The 23,009-nt window shown below is 38.4% G+C and overlaps 2 long non-coding RNA genes across 2 annotated transcripts in view; one reads left to right on the top strand and one right to left on the bottom strand.

Annotated features, from left to right (window-relative positions):
- The window catches only part of LOC144380180 (uncharacterized), a 141,474-nt gene that overhangs the window by 13,486 nt on the left and 104,979 nt on the right, over positions 1–23,009 (bottom strand). The window contains exon 3 of the long non-coding RNA XR_013444025.1: positions 5,312–5,491. This is a non-coding gene — a long non-coding RNA (uncharacterized LOC144380180). The remainder of the gene's footprint in view (positions 1–5,311; positions 5,492–23,009) is intronic.
- LOC144380181 (uncharacterized) overlaps positions 1–23,009 on the top strand; it is a 94,660-nt gene that overhangs the window by 11,984 nt on the left and 59,667 nt on the right. The window lies entirely within an intron of this gene.

Genomic DNA, 23,009 nt, shown 5'->3' with positions numbered 1-23,009 from the left:
GTGTCTGTTTTTGTGCCAGTACCATACTGTCTTGATGATGACAGCTTTGTAATAGAGCTGGAAGTCCGGAATTGTGATGCCACCAGCTTTGCTTTTCTTTTTCAACATTCCTCTGGCTATTCGGGGTCTTTTCTGGTTCCATACAAATTTTAGGATTATTTGTTCCATTTCTTTGAAGAAAGTGGATGGTATTTTGATGGGGATTGCATTGAATGTGTAGATTGCTCTAGGTAGTATTGACATCTTCACAATATTTGTTCTCCCAATCCATGAGCATGGAACGTTTTTCCATTTCTTTGTGTCTTCCTCAATTTCTTTCATGAGTATTTTATAGTTTTCTGAGTACAGATCCTTTGCCTCTTTGGTTAGATTTATGCCTAGGTATCTTATGGTTTTGGGTGCAATTGTAAATGGGATTGACTCCTTAATTGCTCTTTCTTCTGTCTTGTTGTTGGTGTATAGGAATGCCACTGACTTCTGTGCATTGATTTTATATCCTGCCACTTTACTGAATTCCTGTATGAGTTCTAGCAGTTCTGGGGTGGAGTCTTTGGGGTTTTCCACATATAGTATCATATCATCTGCAAAGAGTGAGAGTTTGACTTCTTCTTTGCCAATTTGGATGCCTTTTATTTCTTTTTGTTGTCTGATTGCTGTGGCTAGGACTTCTAATACTATGTTGCATAGCTTTGGTGATAGTGGACATCCCTGCTGCGTTCCTGACCTTAGGGGGAAAGCTCTCAGTTTTTCCCCATTGAGAATGATATTCACTGTGGGTTTTTCATAGATGGCTTTTATGATATTGAGGTATGTACCCTCTATGCCTATACTCTGAAGAGTTTTGATCAAGAAAGGATGCTGTACTTTGTCAAATGCTTTTTCTGTATCTATTGAGAGGATCATATGATTCTTGTTCTTTCTTTTGTTAATGTATTGTATCACGTTGATTGATTTGCGGATGTTGAACCAACCTTGCAGCCCAGGGATAAATCCCACTTGGTCATGGTGAATAATCCTTTTAATGTACTGTTGGATCCTATTGGCTAGTATTTTGGTGAGAATTTTTGCATCCATGTTCATCAGGGATATTGGTCTGTAGTTCTCCTTTTTGATGGGGTCTTTGTCTGGTTTTGGGATCAAGGTAATGCTGGCCTCATAAAATGAGTTTGGAAGTTTTCCTTCCATTTCTATTTTTTGGAACAGTTTCAGAAGGATAGGTATTAATTCTTCTTGAAATGTTTGGTAGAATTCCCCTGGGAAGCCATCTGGCCCTGGGCTTTTGTGTTTTGGGAGATTTTTGATGACTGGTTCAATTTCCTTAGTGGTTATAGGTCTGTTCAGGTTTTCTATTTCTTCCTGGTTCAGTTTTGGTAGTTGATACATCTCTAGGAATGCATCCATTTCTTCCAGGTTATCTAATTTGCTGGCATAGAGTTGCTCATAATATGTTCTTATAATTGTTTGTATTTCTTTGGTGTTGGTTGTGATCTCTCCTCTTTCACTCATGATTGGGTTGATTTGGATCATTTCTCTTTTCTTTTTGATAAGTCTGGCCAGGGGTTTATCAATCTTGTTAATTCTTTCAAAGAACCAGCTCCTAGTTTCGTTGATCTGTTCTACTGTTCTTTTAGTTTCTATTTCATTGATTTCTGCTCTGATCTTTATTATTTCTCTTCTCCTGCTGGGTTTAGGCTTTATTTGCTGTTCTTTCTCCAGCTCCTTTAGGTGTGGGGTTAGGTTGTGTACTTCAGACCTTTCTTGTTTCTTGAGAAAGGCTTGTATTGCTATATACTTTCCTCTTAGGACTGCCTTTGCTGCATCCCAAAGATTTTGAATAGTTGTATTTTCATTTTCATTGGTTTCCGTGAATTTTTTTAATTCTTCTTTAATTTCCTGATTGACCCATTCATTCTTTAGTAGGATGCTCTTTAGCCTCCATGTATTTGAGTTCTTTCCGACTTTCCTCTTGTGATTGAGTTCTAGTTTCAAAGCATTGTGGTCTGAAAATAGGCAGGGAATGATCCCAGTCTTTTGGTACCAGTTGAGACCTGAATTGTGACCTAGGATGTGATCGATTCTGGAGAATGTTCCATGGGCACTAGAGAAGAATGTGTATTCTGTTGCTTTGGGATGGAATGTTCTGAATATGTCTGTGAAGTCCATTTGGTCCAGTGTGTCATTTAAAGTCTTTATTTCCCTGTTGATCTTTTGCTTAGACGATCTGTCCATTTCAGTGAGGGGGGTGTTAAAGTCCCCCACTATTATTGTATTGTTGTCAATGTGTTTCTTTGCTTTTGTTATTAATTGCCTTATGTAATTGGCTGCTCCCATGTTAGGGGCATAGATATTTACAATTGTTAGATCTTCTTGTTGGATAGACCCTTTAAGTAGGATATAGTGTCCTTCCTCATCTCTTATTACAGTCTTTGGTTTAAAATCTAATTTGTCTGATATAAGAATTGCCACCCCAGCTTTCTTTTGGTGTCCATTAGCATGGTAAATGGTTTTCCACCCCCTCACTTTCAATCTGGAGGTGTTTTTGTGTCTAAAATGAGTCTCTTGCAGACAGCATATCGATGGGTCTTGTTTTTTAATCCAATCTGACAGCCTGTGTCTTTTGATTGGGGCATTTAGCCCATTTATATTCAGGGTAACTATTGAAAGATAAGAATTTAGTGCCATTGTATTGCCTGTAAGGTGACTGTTACTGTATATTGTCTGTGTTCCTTTCTGGTCTATGTTGCTTTTAGGCTCTCTCTTTGCTTAGAGGACCCCTTTCAAGATTTCTTGTAGGGCTGGTTTTGTGTTTGCAAATTCCTTTAGTTTTTGTTTGTCCTAGAAGCTTTTTATCTCTCCTTCTATTTTCAGTGACAGCCTAGCTGGATATAGTATTCTTGGCTGCATATTTTTCTCATTTAGTGCTCTGAATATATCATGCCAGTCCTTTCTGGCCTGCCAGGTCTCTGTGGATAGGTCTGTTGCCAATCTAATGTTTCTACCATTGTAGGTTACAGACCTCTTGTCCCAAGCTGCTTTCAGGATTTTCTCTTTGTCTCTGAGACTTGTGAGTTTTACTATTAGATGTCGGGGTGCTGACCTATTTTTATTGATTTTGAGAGGGGTTCTCTGTGCTTCCTGGATTTTGATGCCTGTTTCCTTTCCCAAATTAGGGAAGTTCTCTGCTGTAATTTGCTCCATTATACCTTCTGCCCCTCTCTCTCTCTTTCTTCTTCTTCTGGGATCCCAATTATTCTAATGTTGTTTCGTCTTATGGTATCACTTATCTCTCGAATTCTGCCCTCGTGATCCAGTAGTTGTTTATCTCTCTTTTTCTCAGCTTCTTTATTTTCCATCATTTGGTCTTCTATATCACTGATTCTCTCTTCTGCCTCATTTATCCTAGCAGTTAGCGCCCCCATATTTGATGGCACCTCATTAATAGCCTTTTTGATTTCTACTTGGTTAGATTTTAGTTCTTTTACTTCTCCAGAAAGGGTTTCTCTAATAACTTCCATGCTTTTTTCAAGCCCAGCTAGTATCTTTTAAGTGATGATTCTGAACTCTAGATCTGACATCGTACTAATGTCCGTATTGAGTAGGTCCCTGGCAGTCGGTACTACCTCTTGTTCTTTTTGTTGAGGTGATTTTTTCCATCTTGTCATTTTGTCCAGAGGAGAATAGATTAATGAGAGAACAAAATGCTAACAGGGTAACAATGTTCCCAGAAAATATACTCTAAACAAATCAGAAAAGACCTGAAGCAGTGGGAAAAGAAAGGGAAAGAGAGAAAAAAGAAAAAGAAAAAAAGAAGGAAAAGAAAAAGATAAAGATAAAAACAAACAAAAACAAAACAAAACAAAAACAGAATGTGATCAAATATGATCAGGCTGGCATATAGATCAGTGCCACACACTAGATTTTGGGTGTATTTGGTCTGTTAGAAGAAAGTGCCTCCCAAAATTTTAAAGAAAGAAAAACTTATATATGTACAAAAATAAGGGTTGATATGATGAAGGGATGGAATATGACTGTAAAGATGGAAATTATAAAAAATTTTATAAAAGGAATTGGTAAGAAGTTGTTTGAAAAAAGGAAGAAGAGGATTTAAAAAAGAAAAAGGGAGAGAATGTGATCAGGCAGGGGAGTAGAAAAAAACCATACAATAGGGATTTAGGGTATATTCTGATCTGTTAGAAGAAACTATCTCAAAATTTTAAAGAGAGAACAACTCATATATATATGCCAAAAATACGGGTAACTACTATGAAGGGATAGAATATGACTCTAAAAATGAAAAATAAAAATGTTTTTTTTAAAAAAGGGATTGATAAGATGTTGGTTGAAAAAGGGAAAAAGAAAAATTCAAAAAAAAAAAAAAAAGACCGTTAAAAAAAAAAAGTAACTTTGAAAGACTAAAGAGTCATGGGGAAAAAGCCATGAATTCTATGTGCATTATTCCCCTAGCACTGGAGTTCTGCCGTTCTCATTGATCGGTAAACTTGGTCTTGGCTGGCTGTTCTCGCTGATCTTCTGGGGGAGGGACCTGTTGCCGTGGTTTCCAAAAGTCTTTGCCGGAGGTGGAATTGCCCCGCCCTTGCCTGGTCTGGACTAAGTAATCTGCTCGGGTTTGCTCTCTGGAGCTTTTGTTCCCTGCAGGCTTTCAGTACAGCTTTGGAGGCAGAGAGTGAAAATGGCGGCCTCCCAATCTCTGCCTCGGAGGAGCCGAGAACTCGGGCCCGCTCCTCGGTGAGCCCCCAGAGAAAAGCGGTCAGTCACTCCCATCTCCCCGGTCTCCAGCCGCACTCCGTGCTCACCCGGCCTGTGACCGAGCGTTTCTATCTCTGGCACCCGACCCCGTGTGGAGTCTCCAAACCCAGCAGATCCCCGCAGTGCGCTCCCACACCTCTCCTCCCAGGGGAAGAAGGTGACTCTCCCCGGATCTGCCGCTTGTTGGGTCCCTGCTGGAGGAGCAGTGGCCCCCCTGTGCCGCAGATCACGGTTTATGGCAACCCCAAGCTGAGAGCCCGCACCTGGGCTCCGTCTCTGCAGCCGGCTTCCCTGCTCCGATACCTGGGAGCTCTGCCGCATTCAGGCACCCCCAGTATTCCTGTGACCCCGAGGGTCCTGAGACCACAATGTCCCACCCCCCACTTAGCCACCGGAGTGACGTCCCTCAGCGGAGCAGACTTCTAAAAGTTCCGATTTTGTGCTCCGTGGTTCTATCACTTGCCAGAAGCGGCCGGCGGAGGCCCCTCCCCCGCCGTCTATCCTCCCGAATTTCGCCTGGGATTCACTTCTCCACACGTCCTACCTTCCAGAAAGTGGTCGCTTTTCTGTTCAGAGAGTTGTTGCTCTTCTTTTCTTCGATCTCTTTTTGCTCATAGTTCACGTCCTGTGGCCTATGGAGTCCACTCCCTGCCATCTTCACTCCAGAACTCAAGCCACTGTCTGAAGCATTAGCACTTACAGAGGCCGAGAGAAAGGAGGAAACCTGTGTGGGAACGGCATACCCCCACATGAATGGATTTTGAGGGCATTATTCTAAGTGAAAAAAGACCAAGAGAGACAAATACCATGTGATCTCACTTATAGGTGGAATCTACAAAAAAAATAATAAACTATTTTTAAAAAGCTAAGCTCATAGAGAACAGACAGCTTGTTGCCAGAGGCAGGGGTTGCAGGCAAGATGGATGAAAGGAGTCAAAAGGTACAAACTTCCAGGTATGAAATAAATAAGTCATAGGGGTATAATGCACAGCATGGTGGCTATAGTTAATAATACTGCATTGCAAATTGGAAAGTGGCTAAGAGAGTGGATCTTAAAAATCCTCATCACAAAAAAGCTATTTTATAAATTGGAACGTGTAAGTCATTTGCATTTAATAGAAGTATTGAGATGGGGTTAATTATAGCAGCATGTAATTTATTGTTTCTGTACTTCAGTTCTTGGTCCTTTCTGTCTTCTCTTGGTTTAGTCAAAGTTTTGGATTTTTTTTAAACCTATCTCCTGTATTAGTCTTCTTAAATTTTTTTATGATTACTCTAATACTGTTACTAACAATCTAATATGTTATTAACATATCACTTCATTTATAATGTAATAAACAACATGTAAGCCTAAAACAGTGTGTTCCCATCCTGTCTTTGTGCTGTCATCATATATTTTTACCCCTACTTTACCAATCTTGATTTTGTTGTTCATTTTGCTCTAAAACGTCCATTACAGTCTATACAAATTGAGAAAAGAAAATAAAACTTTAAATATTTACTATTTCTACTGCTCTCCTGCTTCCCTTAAATATTTGTTCATTGGTGGTATTCATAACCAACCTAAAGAACTTCCTTTAGCATTTCTTTTTGTTTGTTTGTTTGTTCTGAATATATTTTCTGAGCTATTGTTTGTCTGAAAACTGTCCTTATTTTTTTCTTTATTTTTAAAAATATATTTTATACTTCGTGGTGGAATCTATGTAATAGTACCTCCCCACAGTTGACCCTCTGCCTGGACACTTTAAGATGTCATTCCTTTATCTTTTGAGTCTCCATTGGTTTTTTGTTTGTTTGTTTTTTGTTTTATGTCTTTCTTTATAATAAATCTGCTGTCCTCCTTCCCTGGGTTCTACTGTATGTCTCCTCTCCTCCACTGAGTGCTTTTAAGGCTTTTCTTTTATTTTGGTTGACAGCAGTTTGACTACAATATGCTCAGGTGTGATTTTCTTTGTATTTGTTCTGACTGGGATTTTCTGGGCTTCTTGGACCTGTGCATTGATGATTTTGAGGACAGTTTGAAAAAGTTTGGCCAATATACTTCATAACATTTTTTTAAATTTATTTTTGATGTAGTGTTCCATGATTCATTGTTTGCGTATAATACCCAGTGCTCCATTCAATACGTGCCCTCTTTAATACCCATCACCAGGCTAACCCATCCCTCCCCTCCCCTCTAGAACCCTGTATTTGTTTCTCAGAGTCCACAGTCTCTCATGGTCGTCTCTCCCTCTGATCCCCCCCCCCTTCATTTTTCCCTTCCTACTATCTTCTTCTTTTTTTTTTTTTAACATATAATGTATTATTTGTGTCAGAGGTACAGGTCTGTGATTCATCAGTCTTACACAATTCACAGCGCTTACCAGAGCACATACCCTCCCCAGTGTCTATCACCAGCCACCCCGTCCCTCCCACCCCCCACCCCTCCAGCAACCCTCAGTTTGTTTCCTGAGACTAAGAATTCCTCCTATCAGTGAGATCATATGATGTATGTCTTTCTCTGATTGACTTACTTCGCTTAGCATAATACCCTCTAGTTCCATCCATGTCATTGCAAATGGTAAGATTTCAGGTTTTTTGATGGCTGCATAATATTCCATTGCATATATATTTACCACATCTTCTTTATACATTCATCTGTTGATGGACATCTGGGCTCTTTCCATAGTTTGGCTATTGTGGACATTTGCTATAAACACTGCGGTGCACGTACCCCTTCGGATCACTACATTTGTATCTTTGGGGTAAATACCCAGTAGTGCAATTGCTGGATCGTATGGTAGCTCTATTTTCAACTTTTTGAGGAACCTCCATACTGTTTTCCAGAGGAACCTCCATACTGTTTTCCAGAGTGGCTGCACCAGCTTGCATTCCCACCAACGGTGTAGGAGGGTTCCCCTTTCTCCGCATCCCTGCCGACATCTGTCGTTTTCTGACTTGTTCATTTTCGTCATTCTGACTGGTGTGAGGTGGTATCTCATTGAGGTTTTGATTTGGATTTCCCTGATGCTGAGCGATGTTGAGCACTTTTTCATGTGTCTGTTGGCCATTTGGATGTCATCTTTGGAAAAATGTCTATTCATCTGCCCATTTCTTGATTGGATTCTTTGTTCTTTGGGTGTTGAGTTGGCCAATATACTTCAAATGTGTTTTTTAACTCTTGCTTTCTTCTTCTGGGGTTCAATTACAGGGTCTTTTTCCCCCAATTTGCTTTCTCATTCCTCTGTTCTTAGTCTGGGATAAATACTATTAATGTGTCTAAGTTTATGACTACTTTCTTTGGTTGGACACAGCCTGTTAATCCCATCCATGATTTTTTTTTTTTAGTTTTAGCTATTGTACTTGTCCACTTAAGATCTCTATTTGATTGCTTTCTTAAGCTTCCATATCTCTTCTGAAATTATCCATTACTTTATTGTAACTATCTGTAACATTTTCATATTATTTTATTTTTATAAAGTGCAGCTTTTTTTTTTTCCAACTTTATTGATATAATTGACAGGTAATATTTGTTGATGGACACTTGAGTTGCTTCCATAGCACGTCTATTTGAAATAATGCTGCAATGAACATAGGGGTGCATATATCTTTTTGAATTAGTGTTTTCCTTTTCTCTGGGTGACCCAGTAGTAGAACTACTGGATCATATGATATTTCTATTTTTAATTTTTGAGGAACCTCCATACAGTTTTCCACAGTGGCTGCACCAACTTACATTCCCACCAACAGTGCACACGGCTCCATTTACTCCACATCCTCACTGACATTTACTTCTTTTTGATTCTAGCCATTCTGACAGGTGTATGAGGATATATCATTGTGGTTTGGATTTGCATTTCCCTAATGATCAGTGATGTTGAGCATCTTTTCATGTGTCTGTTGGCCATCTGTATGTTTTCTTTGGAAAATGTCTATTTAGATCTTCTGTGTGTTTTTAAGTTGGATTATTTGGGGAGGTTTTTTTTGGTGTTGTTTAAGTTCTTTACATATTTTGGATATTAACCCCTTATTGAATATCTCATTTATCACTATCTTCTCCTATTCAGGAGTTTTACCTTTGTTTTGCTGATGGTTTCCTTTACTGTGCAAAAACTTTTTATTTTGCTATAGTCCCTGTAATTTTTGCTTTTTTTCCCTTGCCTGGGGAGACCTATCTAGAAAAATGTTGCTGAGGTCAATGTTGAAGAAATTACAGCCTGTTTTTTTTTTTTTCTAGAACTTTTATGATTTCATGTCTCACATTTAAGTCTTTAACCCATTTTGAGCTTATTTTTGTGTATTGTATAAAAAACGGTCCAGTTTCATTCTTTTGCACGTGGATGTCTAGTTTTCCCAGCACCATTTATTGAAGAGACTGTCTTTCCCCCCATTGTATATTCTTGCCTCCTTTGTCACAGATTAACTGACCCTAGAAGCATGGGTTTATTTCTGGGTTGTCTATTCTTTCCTATTGCTCTATGTCTGTTTTTGTACCAGTATCATACTATTTTGATCACTATAGCTTTGGAGTTTATCTTGAAATCTGGAATTGTGATACCTCTAGCTTTGTTCTTCTTAAGATTCCTTTGGCATTTTGGAGTCTTTTGTGGTTCCATACAAATTTTAGGATTGTTTGTTCTAGTTTTCTGAAAAATGCTGTTGGCATTTTGTTAGAGATTGCACTGAATCTCTAGAATGCTTTGGGTAGTAGGGACATTTTAACAATATTCTACCAACCCAGAAGCATGGGGTATCTTTCCATTTGTGTCATCTTTAATTGCTTTCAGCAGTGTTTTATAGTTTTCAGAGAACAGATCTAACTTACTTGGTTAAGTTTATTCTTGGGTATTTTATTTTTTGGTACAATTATATAAAAGGGATTGTTTTCTTATTTTCATAGTTTTTATTTAAATTCCAGTTAACATAGAGTGTAATATTAGTTTCAGATGTACAATATAATGATTCACTACTTCTATACATCATCCAGTGCACATCACAAGTGCACTTCTTAATCCCCATCTCCTATTCACCCATCCCCCCCATCTTTCTGGTAACCATCCTTTGTTCTCTATAGTTAAGAGTCTGTTTCTTGGTTTGCCTCCCTCTCTCTCTCTCTCTCTTTTTTTTTTTTTTTTTACCTTTGCTGATTTGTTCTGTTGCTTAAATTCCACATATGAGTGAAGTCATATGGTATTTGTCTTCCTCTGACTGATTTTGATTAACATAATACTCTCTAGCTCCATCTGTGTCATTGCAAATGGCAAGATTTCAGTCTTCCTCTGGCCGAATAATATTCCTGTGTGTGTGTGTGAGTGTGTGACTTCTTTATCTATTCATCAATCAGTGGATGCCTGGGCTATTTCCATATCTTTGTTAGTGTAGATAAAGCTGCTATAAACATTGGGATGCATGGATCCCTTTGATATAGTATATTTGTATTCTTTGGGTAAATACCCAGTGGTGTGATTGCTGGATCATAGGATAGTTGTATTTTTAACTTTTTGAGGAACCTCCATACTGTTTTCCACAGTGGCTGCACCAGTTTGCATTCCCATCAACAGTGAACGAGGGCTCCCTTTTCTCCACATCCTTGCCAACACCTGCTCTTTCTTGTGTTGTTGATGTTAGCCATTCTGACAGGTATGTGGTAGTATCTAATTGTAGTTTTGGTTTGCATTTCCCTGATAAGAGATATTGAGCATCTTTTCATGTGTCTGTTGGCCATCTATATGTCTTTTTTGGAAAAATGTCTATTCATGTCTTCTGTCCACTTCTAATTAGATTATTCATTTTTGGGGGTGTGTGCTTCATAAGTTCCTTATATATTTTAGATACTAACCCTTTATCGCATATGTCCTTTGCAAATATCTTCTCCCTTTCAGTAGGCTGCCTTTTACCTTTGTTGATTGTTGCCTTTGCTGGGCAAAAGATTTTTATGTTGATGGAGTCCCAATAGTTTATTTTTGCTTTTGTTTCCCTTACCTCAGGAGACATATCTAGAAAGAGGTAGCTATGGCCGACGTCAAAGAAGTTACTGACTGTGCTCTCTTCTAGGATTTTGATGGTTTCAGGTCTCACATTTAGGTCTCAATCCATTTAGAATTTATTTTCATAAATGGTGTGAGGATATGGTCCAGTTTCATTCTTTTGCATGTTGCTGTCCAGTTTTCCCAACACAATTTGTTGAAGAGACTGTCTTTTTTCCATTGGATATTCTTTCCTGCTTTGTTGAAGATGAATTCCATAGAATTGTGCATTCATTTCTAGGTTTTCTATTCTGTTCTATTGACCTTTGTGGTTTTGTTTTGTTTTGTACTAGTACCATACTCCTTTGATTACCACAGCTTTGTAATACAACTTGACATCCAGAATTGTGATGCCTTCAGCTTTGCTTTTATTTTTCAAGGTTGCTTTGGCTATTCAAGGTCTTTTGTGGTTCCATAGAAATTTTAGGATTGTTTATTCTAGTTGTATGAAAAATGCTGGTGGTATTTAATAGAGATCACACTGAATGTGTAGATTGCTTTGGGTAGTATGGACATTTGAACAATATTTATTCTTCCAACCCATGAGCATGAAAAGTTTTTCCATTTCTTTGTGTCCTCTTCAATTTCTTTGATAGATGTTTTATAGGTCTCAGAGTACAGGTCTTTCACCTCTTTATTTAGGTTAATTCCTAGGTATCTAACTGTATTGGGTGTAACTGTAAATGGTATTGTTTCTAAAAGGCTCTGTTTTCTTAATTTCTTTCTTCTTTTGTTAGTGTATAGAAATGCAGTGGATTTCTATATATTAATTTTGTGTCCTACAGTTTCACTGAATTTATTTATCAGTTCTAATAGTTTTTGTTGTATTTAGGGTCTTCTATGTATAGTATCATCTGCAAATAATGATAGATTAACTTATTCATTACCAATTTGGATGCCTTTTATTTCTTGTCCAATTGCTGTGGCTAGGACTTCAGTACTGTGTTGAATAAAAGTGGTGAAAGTAGACATTCTGTCTTATTCTGATCTTAAGAATAAAAGTTCTCAGTTCTTCACCATGGAGTATGATGTTAGCTGTGGATTTTTCATACATGGCACTTATTTTATTGATGTTTGTTCCCTCTAAACCCAGTTTGTTGAGAGTTTTTATCATGAGTGGATGTTGTATTTAGCCAAATGCTTTCTCTGCATCTACTGAGATGACCAAATGGCTTTTATCCTATCTCATCTTAATGTGATATATCACATTGATTTTGCAACTATTGTACCACTCTTGTATTCCTCCAATAAATCTTATATTGTAGTGAATATTTTTAATGTACTGTTGAATTCAGTTTGCTAATATTTTGTTGAGGACTTTTGCATCTATGTTCATCAGAGATATTGACCTGTTTTGTTTTGTAGTGTTTTTATCTAGTTTTGTTATCAGGATAATATTGCCTGCATAAAAAGAATTTAGAAGCTTTCCCTCCTCTTCTATTTTTTTTTTTTTTTGAATAGTTTGAGAAGAATAGATACTAACCCTCCTTTAACTGTTTTTAGTAGAATCCACATGAATTCATCTGGTCCTAGGCTTTTGTTTGGGAGTATTTTTGTTACTTACTGATGAACTTCATTACTAGTAATTGGTTTCTTCAAATTTTTTATTTCCTCTTGATTCAATTTTGAAAGATTATGTGTTTGTAGGAATTGACCCATTTCTTCTAGGTTGTCCAATTTGGCATATAATTTTTCATAATATTATCTTTTGTATTTCTGCGGTGTCAGTTGTTTTTTGCCTTCATTTCTGATTTTGAGTCTTCTCCCTTTTCTTGATGTCTAGCTAAAGGTTTATCAATATTTTTATCTTTTCTAAAAACCAGTTTCTGATTTCATTTTCATATTTTTGGTCTCTATTTTACTATTTCTGCTCTAATCTTTATTATTTCCTTCCTTCTACTAGCTTTGAGCTTTGTTCTTCTTTTTCTAGCCCTCTTATGTGTAAGGGTAAGTTATGTATTTGAGATTTTTCTTGGTTCTGAGGTGGACCTGTATTGCTCTAAACTTCCCTCTAAGAACTGCTTTTGCTGCAACCCAAATATCTTGGATTACTGTGTCTTCTTTTTCATTTGTCTCAATATATTTTATTTCCTCTTTGTTATCTTGCTTGACCCATTCATTAGTAGCATGTTATTTAGCTTCCTTGTATTTCTATTCTTTCCATATTTTTTTCATAATTGATTTCTAGTTTTACACCATTGTGGTTGGAAAAGATAGTTGGTATGATTTCAACCTTCTTAAATTTACTGAGGCCTGTCTTGTGACCAATCCTGTGTTCTATGCTGGGGAGAATTCATTGTGCACTTGAGGAGAATGTATTTTTGCTGCTGTTGGATGAAATGTTCTTTATGTATTAGGTCCATTTGGTCTAAAGTGTGCTTCAAATCTAACATTTCCCAGTTGATTTTCTTCTAAATAATCTATCCCTTGTTAAAAGTGGGGCATTAAAGTCCCCTATTCTTATTACTGTCTATCTCTCAGATCTGTTGGTATTTGCTCAATATATTTATGTGATCTATCTTCTTGATGATTTGACCCCCTTATTATATAATAATCATTTTTGTCTCTGGTTACATTTTTGGCTTAAAGTCTATTTTATCTGATGCTAATAAAGCTACTCATGCGTGTGTGTGTGTGTGTCCACTTTCTTAGAATACCTTTGCTATCCAATCACTTTGAATCTGTTTCTGTCCTTAGAGCTGAGGTGAGTCTCTGTGGTAGCAACATATAATTGGGTCTTCTATTTTTGTTTGTGTTTTTTACATACATTCAGCCACTCTATGCCTTTTGATTGGAGAATTAAATCCATTAATATTTAGAATAATCACTAATAGGTAAGGTCTTACTAATTGTTTTTCCGGATGTTTTGTAGTTGCATTTTTCTTCCTTTTTTGCTAACTTTCTTTGTATATTGATAATTACCTATAGTGCTATGCTTTGATTCCATTCTATTTTTGTGTATCTATTGTAGATTTTTGCTTTATGGTTCCCATGAGGTTTACATAAACACTGTAAAGATATAATAGTCTATTTTACATTGATAACAATTTAACTTTGGTCACATATCTCTATCCTTTTATCCCCCTATTATATTTTGGATGTACATTTACTTTTTGTGTATTATTTAAAAATTGTTGAAGTTATCTTTTTCATTAGTGCTTTCATCCTTTGACATTTATTCTAGAGTTTAGTTAACACATTACCATTTTACAGTATTAGGTAAACATACAGAGTATCCTGTTTACCTTTACCAGTGTGGTATATATTTTTGTGTTACTATTTAGTATCCTTTTGTTTCAGCTTGAAGGACTCCTTTCAACTTTTCTTATAAGGCAGGTTCGGTGATGATGAATTTCCTTAGCTTTTGTTAAATAGGGAAAGTATTTTGCCTTCAGTCTGAAGAACAATTTTGCGGGGTAAAGTATTCTGGTGGGCGGTTTCTTTCAGTACTTTGAATATATCTTCTCATTCCCTCCTGGCCTGTGAGATCTCTGCTATAAAATCTGCTGACAGCCTTATGGAGGTTCCCTTGTATGAGAGAATTTCTTTCTCTTCTACTTTTAAAATTCTTTGTCTTTGGTTTTAGACAATTTTATTCTGTATAATGGAGAAGAATATTTCAGACTGAAATTTTAAGGTGACTTACTACCTTCTTGAGCTTGGATGTCCAAAGCTCTACTCATCTTTTTGAAGTTCTCTGCCATTATTTATTCAAATAAGCTTCCTATTCTTTTCTCCCTCTTTTCTCCTTCTGGGACTCCAGTAATGCAGACATATTGCTTTTGATGGTATCTCCTCTGGGCTTTCCTCCTTCCTTTCAATTCTTTTTTTTTTTTTTGCTCTTCTAATTGTACAATTTAAATTGATCTGTCTTCTAGCTTACTGATTCTCTCTTTTTCAGGTCTGCTGTTGAAGTCATCTATTGAATTTTTTAGTTCAATTGTTTTATCTTTCACTTCAAAATTTCTGTTTGGGTTCTTTTTAATGTTTTATCTGGGAACTTCTCATTTTGTTTTAGTAGTATTTTCCTCATGTTGTTAAATGATCTGTTTTCTTTTAGCTGAGTTTCTGTAGAAAAATCATTTTGATTTCTCTGTCAGACAATTACTGGATCTCCATTTCTTTGGGACCAGGTCCTAGAGGCTTACTATATTTTTTGGTGTCGACATATTTCCCTGATTCTTTATGATCCCTGCAGCCTCAAATAGTTGTCTGTGCATCTGAAGAAACATATATTATGCACTAATTTCAGTTAGGGAAGTCCTTCATCTCAGAAAGGGCACACTGTATTGTGCTATGACCCTGGGTCTAGTGATGTAGGGTGCCAAGTGCTGGGGCACATGGTGGCACCATCTTCAAGTGCGGTGTGATGTCTCTTTAGCTCAGGCCACTGGGGTCTACACTGTTGACAGCTGTGTCATCCTTGGCAAGCACTGCATGGGGGAGTCTACAGTGGCCACATGGGCTATTGGGCTCCTAAGCAGCATCTCCAGGACTGGTGACTAGGGACGAGGGCAGGCAGTGGTGGGGGCTGGAGCCAGCGGTGTGCGCACATTCAGCTGTAGGTGCCTATGTAGTGGTAGAGGTCACCTGCAGACATACGTGTAGTGATGGGGACCAGGGCCAATTATGGGCCCACTGGTGTCTGTAGAAGACCTAGGTGTCAGTGTGTCCTCCTATGAGTTTACACTCTACTCCCTGGTATGCATACTGTGGTGGAGGCCAGTGATAGGGGTCAAGCTGGGGGACATGCAGGCTCAAAGCTGGAGAGACCAGCTTACAGGTAGGCATAGTGGTGCTGGCCATTGACAGAAGCAAGACCTGACATGGACTTGCAAGCAGCTATGGGGGACCTGGATATTGGTGTGCTCACCTACAGCTGGACTCTCTTCCCCTGGGTTTGCACACTGTAGTGAGGGTTATGACAGCGGTAGGGCTAGGGGCTAGGGGCATGCCAGAACTAAAGCAATCTATAGCTAGGAGTGGTATTGCTGACTAGTGACAGAAGGCAGGGCTTGATTGTATTGACAAGCATCTGTGGCAGGCCCTGAATATTTGTGTGTTTATTGGTGGCTGCACGCTGTCCCTTCCATGCATGTGTGTTGCAGTAGGGGCCACATCAGGCAGTGGCGTGCAGGTGCATGGCTAGGGGCTAACTCAAGCACAGGCATGCTGGTGGGGGTCAGCCCAGGTTGCTTATACTGGTATCCTGTACTCACACAGCTGTAGAAGCCTGGGCTGGCTGTGAGCATAGCACCCAGGCCCTGGTAGAAGTGGGAAGGAACTAAGGTGCTGATTTCTTACACTTGCACTGCCACAAAGATCTTGAATAGCTACCAGTGTTGGGTCCAGGCTTTGGCAGAAGGAGTTTTAAGGGAGGGGATAGGAAGAGGGGAGGGAATGAGGAAGAGCTAGTATTAGCAATAGTAAATACCCGTGGCAAAGCTGCTGAGTTTGTCTGAAGAGCAGGTCTCTGTGAACCACAATCATTCCTGCTGTGTGTTTGCTAATAATAGCCTGTTTTTCATCCTGTTCCTAGCTGGCTCTCTTTGCCAGTTGGGGTGGGGTAAAAACTGAAGCTTGACCTTCACACAGTGCCTGGAGAGGCTAGAGAAGCTCATCTCAACCCGTTCTTTCCTGGTGACAGGAACTCTCACTAGCTGGACATCTCCTTCTTGGAGTTGAACAGTGCTGGCTTGGGGATGGGATGATGTGAGGAAAATAAACTTGTTTTTCTTCTCATGTGAATATTCTCAGGGTTTTTTTGTGTTGTTCCATATTGTTGCTAAAATTTCTGAAGGGGAATCTAGAGCTCTTCTGGAGCTGTTTGTTCATGGATAGCTAATAATTTTTATGGGCGTATGGGAAAGCTGGTATCTCCTACATCACTGTTTTTTTTTTTTTTTTTCTAGAATGCCTTGGTTACCTTAAAGTGATTTCTTGCTAATCTATGGTCATTTGGGGGGTTTACTTTTATTGACTGGTTTCCCCAAGAACAAGGGTCACATTGACCTGTTTTTGCATACACCTATTTTTTTATTGTGTATTGAGCATCATTGGTAATATGTTGCAGACACTGAATCTTGCTAGCTCATTTGGAACTGGGATGCTTTTTTGTTTTCCCCAATCAATTGCATGTATTAATTACAGATCACCTTGATTCTGTAGCAGCTTAGTTTTAGGTTTTGTTAGGGTGGTTGCTATGTTGGTTTTGCGCTTAGTCCTAGGACAAACCTCTTAGTTCTTAGATATGGAAGTAAAGTCCAAGATATGAAAGTGAAATGCCAAAGATTCTTATCAAGCACCTCTCACATACAGGGATTCTAACTCCAAGCTCTCACTCCTCTATGGTGGGCAGCAGATTAAATCTCTTCTTAGTTCTTTCATTCTTCAAGTTGTTAATATTGCCTCTGGGCTCCACCCTGTCTCATCTAAACGTGCATAGTAAGGATTCAGGCTAAAATTAGAAAGAATTCATATATGGATTTTTGGAATTTCCTGTCTGTGATCCCATCTTAGAATTTTCCTTCTCAACATTCCAGGATTTTTGGAAATCCCAAAACAATATTCTGATTCCACAGGCCCCAAACACTGTGTCTTCAGCTCTAGCTGTCTATAACTACTAGAGTATCCTCAAGGGAAATACAAATGTGGATGTTACCCAGTATGGCTCCTTTTTGTTTCCCCCAAGGATCAAGTCCTTACTGATTTAAGCCTATATTTGGTCACTCTTTGATCACTCTAGTTTTGTTGTTGTTGTTGTTTAAATTGTATTGTATCCATAATTTTTAAATCTTGCTTCCTCTGGAATGATTAGTTCAGTGCAAGCTGCCCTATTGCCTAAACTAAAACTCCCTGAGTAATTTTTACCTATTAATTTATTCAAGTGTTTGCTGAACCCCTACCATGTGCCTTGCAGTAGGTTAGACATGGGAGATGTAATGGTGAATAAAAACATAAAGGGAGTGAGATAATAAAAAAAAAAGGCTATAATTCCCATCTTCATGAAACTTATACTATGAGAGCAACACACACAAATAAATGTATAATGATAGCATGTGGCTATGAGAGCCTATAATAGGGCAATTTTAACCGATCAAGGAGATTCAGGAAGATGTCCCTGGGGACATAATAACAGTGCTATCATCTAAATTTCCTCCTGGCACCTGGGAAGTATTCATGTGATTATACAAGCTGAGGTCCCTTTGCTGAGTCAGTGGCTACAACCTTGAAATCAGTTGTCCAGTAAGCCATGCACTACAAGCAGAAGAGTCCAGTGATGTGCTGGATACTACAATGCAAAGATTTATCCTGGATATCAGTTGTCTGGGAAAGCATCTGTGATACAGCTATGGATCAGGAGACCTGTCATTGGAGTTGGGAGAGGAAAATGAAACTCCACCAGATATAACACTCCAGTACAGGGATGTGTGAAAATAAATGGCCACTTCCAGCACTTCTGAATAATTGTGAATAGATTTCAATGACATAAATGGGATAGGATCTGAGGATTGCTTTCTTTTACAATTCAGTAAAGAACTAGAGGAGACAAAAATTTCCTTTATGGATTAAAAATTCTATTGGTGACAAGGAACTGTGAGACACTGAGGATTTTGTCCCTTCACTGGAAGCCTGGGAATCCACCCCTAGGGACTGATGTTGAGATCACCTGGGAGATGGAGGGCAGGGGGCCACAGTATGAGCCTTAGGGAGCAAGAGGGGAGCACCTCCCCCATAGAGCATGAAAAGGCGGGGGTGGGGGGGGTACTCTTTCACTCCTTCACTTTTGTCATAGCAACTGCTTCATGTTCTTTTATGAAGATTTATTCTGAGTCCTGTCAGCCTTATGGTAATGTTTTCTCAACTTATTTTATAATTATGAAATAATTACAAATGGGTGACACAGATACTTAGTTCCTCTTTTTCTTTCTGTGCAGTGGTCGACATTCTGCCTGAAATTCTTTTCTGATTAGCCAACCCTTGAAATAATTTGCCTTTGTAAATATTCCTAGTCTAGTGTAAACATGAAAAATAACTGTTAAAGAGCATTCATTCTTTCAGTATCAGTTGAATTTTCATTAATAGAGGTTCTAATTCTATGAAAAATATTTAAGAAAACAAAACAAAGTAGTAGGAAGGAAGACTTAAAAAATACGCATAGCCTGTTACTTAACCTTGAATGTTAGCAGCAATGAGCTTTAAGAGCTTCCTGCCTGTTAACAGAAGCATCTGGACGCAAAACAGGGCTCTCCCTGAACCTCACAGTGGCTGGGTAGATAAAGCAAAACATGATGAGGGGGGAAAGGTTTCCTCTGGCCAAATCATATATATAGCTTTTTGAGGTGCATTAAAGACTTTAGAACTTATTCTTGAATGAAAAGCCATTGAAGTGTTTTAAGCACAGAAACTTCTATAATCAAATTCATATAAAAATATCCCTCTGACTTCATCAAAATGAAGCAAAGGTGCATGAGGAGAGGCCATTAGGAGGTTCTTGATTTCATCCTGATGAGATTAAACAGTGGCCAGGAGGAAGATGGTAATGATGGAGAAGTAGAGATATTCACAGATTTAGGAGATATTTAGGAAGAGCAAATGAACAGGCCTGCTGATTGATTGGACATGGAATTTGTTCCAAGCTTTTTTTTCTGACATACAGGTTTCTCCTGATCTTAATATGTTGTATTGTGTACACAAATATTATACTCTGATTCTTTATTCTTTTTTTCTTTTTATTTTAAAGATTTTACTTATTTATTTGAGAGAGAGCACAAGCAGGGAGGAGGGGCAGAGGGAGAGGGAGAAGCAGACTCCCCGCCGAACAGGAAGCCTGACATAGGACTCTATCCCAGGACTCTGGGATCATGACTGAGCCAAAGGTAGACGCTTAATGACTGAACCACCCAGGCGCCCTTGGATTCTTTATTTTTAACACTGTTATTATATACTGTTATGAAGCGATGTGTAATAACTCATTGACCTTATGTACCATAATTTAATCCCCTGCTCCTCATTGTGGGATGCAGAAGCTGTTCCCCAAGTTTTGCTAATATATGTAATTCTGTGATTGATACCTTTGGGCATAAAGAACCTTCCCTATAGCTGATTATTTACTTAGGATAAACTCCCACCAAATGATTCATTGAGCTAAGATATATGATCATCTTAAGATTCATATGGCAATAAAGAGATATGCCTATAGTAACATCACAATTATACAATTTCTTTAGGGAAACAGTCTTATGTCAGCTTGATTACATCAAGATTCTTTCAGCATGGAAGAGATAGTGATTTGTCTTCACTGCAATAGATACATATTCTAGATATAGATTTGTCTTTCCTGCCCACAATGTACTATCAGAACCACCATCCATGGACTAGGAGAACCTTTTATTTGCTATCATGGAAGAACATAAAACATTGCTTCTGAGTACAGAACTCATTTTATACCAAAATAAGTATGGTGGTTGGTTTATACTCCTGCAATTCAATGATCTTATAATATACCACATTTCCTTCAAAAGCATCTAGTATCCTGGAATGGTGGAATGGTCTACTGAAGAGTCAGTTACAGTACCTACTGGGGAACAACACCCTGAGAGTTTGGAGTTCGATCTTAAAATATGCAGTATATGCTTTAAATAAGCAACCAGTACATGGTGTATTTCCCACAGTCAGAAATACAGGTGTGAGAATCAAGAGGTAAAAGAGGGAAAAACTCCTCTGGTTTTTATATCCATTCATAGAATATTTGCCCTCTGTCCCTACAACTCTGAACTCTTATAATCTGAATGTTTTGGTTCTCAATGGAGAAATGTTTTTTTTTGCCAGGGGACACACTGTTCCACTGAATTAGCAGTCTCAGTTGCCATCTGCCCATTTCAGACTTGTTATATATACCACTAAACCAACAAGGGGAGAAGTTACTATCCTAGCTAGATGTGTGTTCTTGATCATTAAAAAGAAATTTGAGTTGCTGATGCACAATGGGTCAGAAAGGACTATGTCTGGAACCTAGGGGATCCTCTTGGGCAGGTTTTAGAATCCCCATGTGCAATACTAAGCTAAGAGAAAGCTGAAGCAACCAAAGTGGAAGGCAAAACAACTAAGGATTTAAACCATATAGGAAGGGATCCATAAAGAACATTGATTAGTGGGGGTGCCTGGGTTGCTCAGTCAGTTAAGGGTCTGCCTTAACTCAGGTCATGATACTGGAATCCTGGGATGGAGCCCCACACTGGGCTCCCTACTCTGGGGAGTCTGCTTCTCCCTGTCCCTCTCTCCTTGCCCCTCCCCCTTGCTCATGCACTCTCTCTCTCTCTCTCTCTCAAAATAAATAAGATCTATTTTTAAAAAGCATTTAAAATATTTTAATAAAATTTTTTTAAAAAGACTGATCATCATTAGCCATCAGGGAAATTCAAATCAAAACCACATTGAGATACCACCTTACACCAGTTAGAATGTCAAAAATTGACAAGACAAGAAACAACAAATGTTGGAGAAGTTGTAGAGAAAGGGGAACCCTCTTACACTGTTGGTGGGAACGCAAGTTGGTACAGCCACTTTGGAAAACAGTGTGGAGGTGCCTCAAAAAATTAAAAATAGAGCTACCCTATGACCCAGCAATTGCACTCCTGGGTATTTACCCCACAGACACAGATGTAGTGAAAAGAAGGGCCATATGCACCCCAATGTTCACAGTAGCAATGTACGCAATAGCCAAACTGTGGAAAGAGCCAAGATGCCCTACAATAGACAAATGGATAAAGAAGATGTGGCCCATATATACAATGGAATATTACTCAGCCATCAGAAAAGATGAATACCCAACTTTTACATCAACATGGATGGGACTGGAGGAGATTATGCTAAGTGAAATAAGTCAAGCAGAGAAAGTCAATTATCATATGGTGTCACTTATTTGTGGAACATAAGGAATAGCATGGAGGACATTAGGAGAAGGAAGGGAAAAATGAAGGGGGGCGAGAATCCGGAGGAGGAGACAAACCATGAGAGACTATGGTCTCTGAGAAACTGAGGGTTTTAGAGGGGAGGGGGGTGGGGGGATGGGTTAGCCTGGTGATGGGTATTAAGGAGGGCACATACTGCATGGAGCACTGGTTGTTATACGAAAACAATGAATCGTGGATCACTACATCAAAAACTAATAATGTACTTGCAGTACGTGCCCTCCTTAATAGTACTGGGTGTTATACGAAAACAATGGATCATGGATCACCACATCAAAAACTAATGATGTATTGTATGGTGACTAACATAATAAAATTAAAAAAAAAAAAACTAATGATGTACTGTATTGTGACTAATAAAATAAAATTTAAAAAAACTGATTAGTGGAGATAATGGATAAGGGGGGAGTTATCAATAGCAACCACTACCTTATGAGCAACTACATAAATAAAGACTAATACATGTGTGTACATGCACACATGTGGATGCACACAAGCACACTGCTCTTTTTTTTTTTTTTTTTTTTTACTTCTCCTCTTCTTGTTCCCTCATTTTATATAAGACTTATTAACAGTGGTTGAGAGCTTTTGTGGCATCTAGTTCAGTTACTAGATTTAAAGAAAAATGTTCTTCAATGGCAAAATAAATGAAATGAAAATATTCAGATAGTATATGGGCAGAATCCAAGAAGGTACACTGCCTTCTTGTAGGATTGGCATAGACAGAAAGATACCCCTGTCCTTAAAGACCAATGGAGGACTGAGTTTAGCTCAACATAAGAAAGAAGTTTCTAGCAACACTATGCAAGAATGAAAGGAGCCTCATTGTCAATGTAATGAGCTCCCTGTCACTGGGAGCCTAAAAGATACTCAATGGGATTTATGTATTAAGTACAAGATTGTGAAACCAAATAGGGTATTACTGTTTTTGTTTTGCATTTGAGGAAAATAATTGTCAGAGAGGTGATAAAACTTGCCTATTCTCATACAGCTAACAGTGGGGCTGCCCAATTGCATCTAATACCACAGTGTTGCTCAGCATTTTGCTGGTAACCCAACAGGACCACAGGGAAAGCTCTGAGATTTTTTCTTTCTTTCTTTCTAAGAGTTTCAGCTTTCCTTGGGAGCCAAGAAGTTCTTTCTGTGTGTCAGGCAGCTTATGTGAGCCTTACTTTAATGTATATATATATTCAAAGTGCATCATTAAATGATATTTAGACCAATTATTTATCCCATTAACCTATAAAAATTTATAGAAAACTGG

Source organism: Halichoerus grypus, chromosome 15 (genome assembly GCF_964656455.1).
Source record: "Halichoerus grypus chromosome 15, mHalGry1.hap1.1, whole genome shotgun sequence".
Taxonomy (NCBI): domain Eukaryota; kingdom Metazoa; phylum Chordata; class Mammalia; order Carnivora; family Phocidae; genus Halichoerus; species Halichoerus grypus.
Note: the sequence above shows the minus strand (reverse complement) of the source record. Positions and strands in the feature narration are given on the sequence as shown.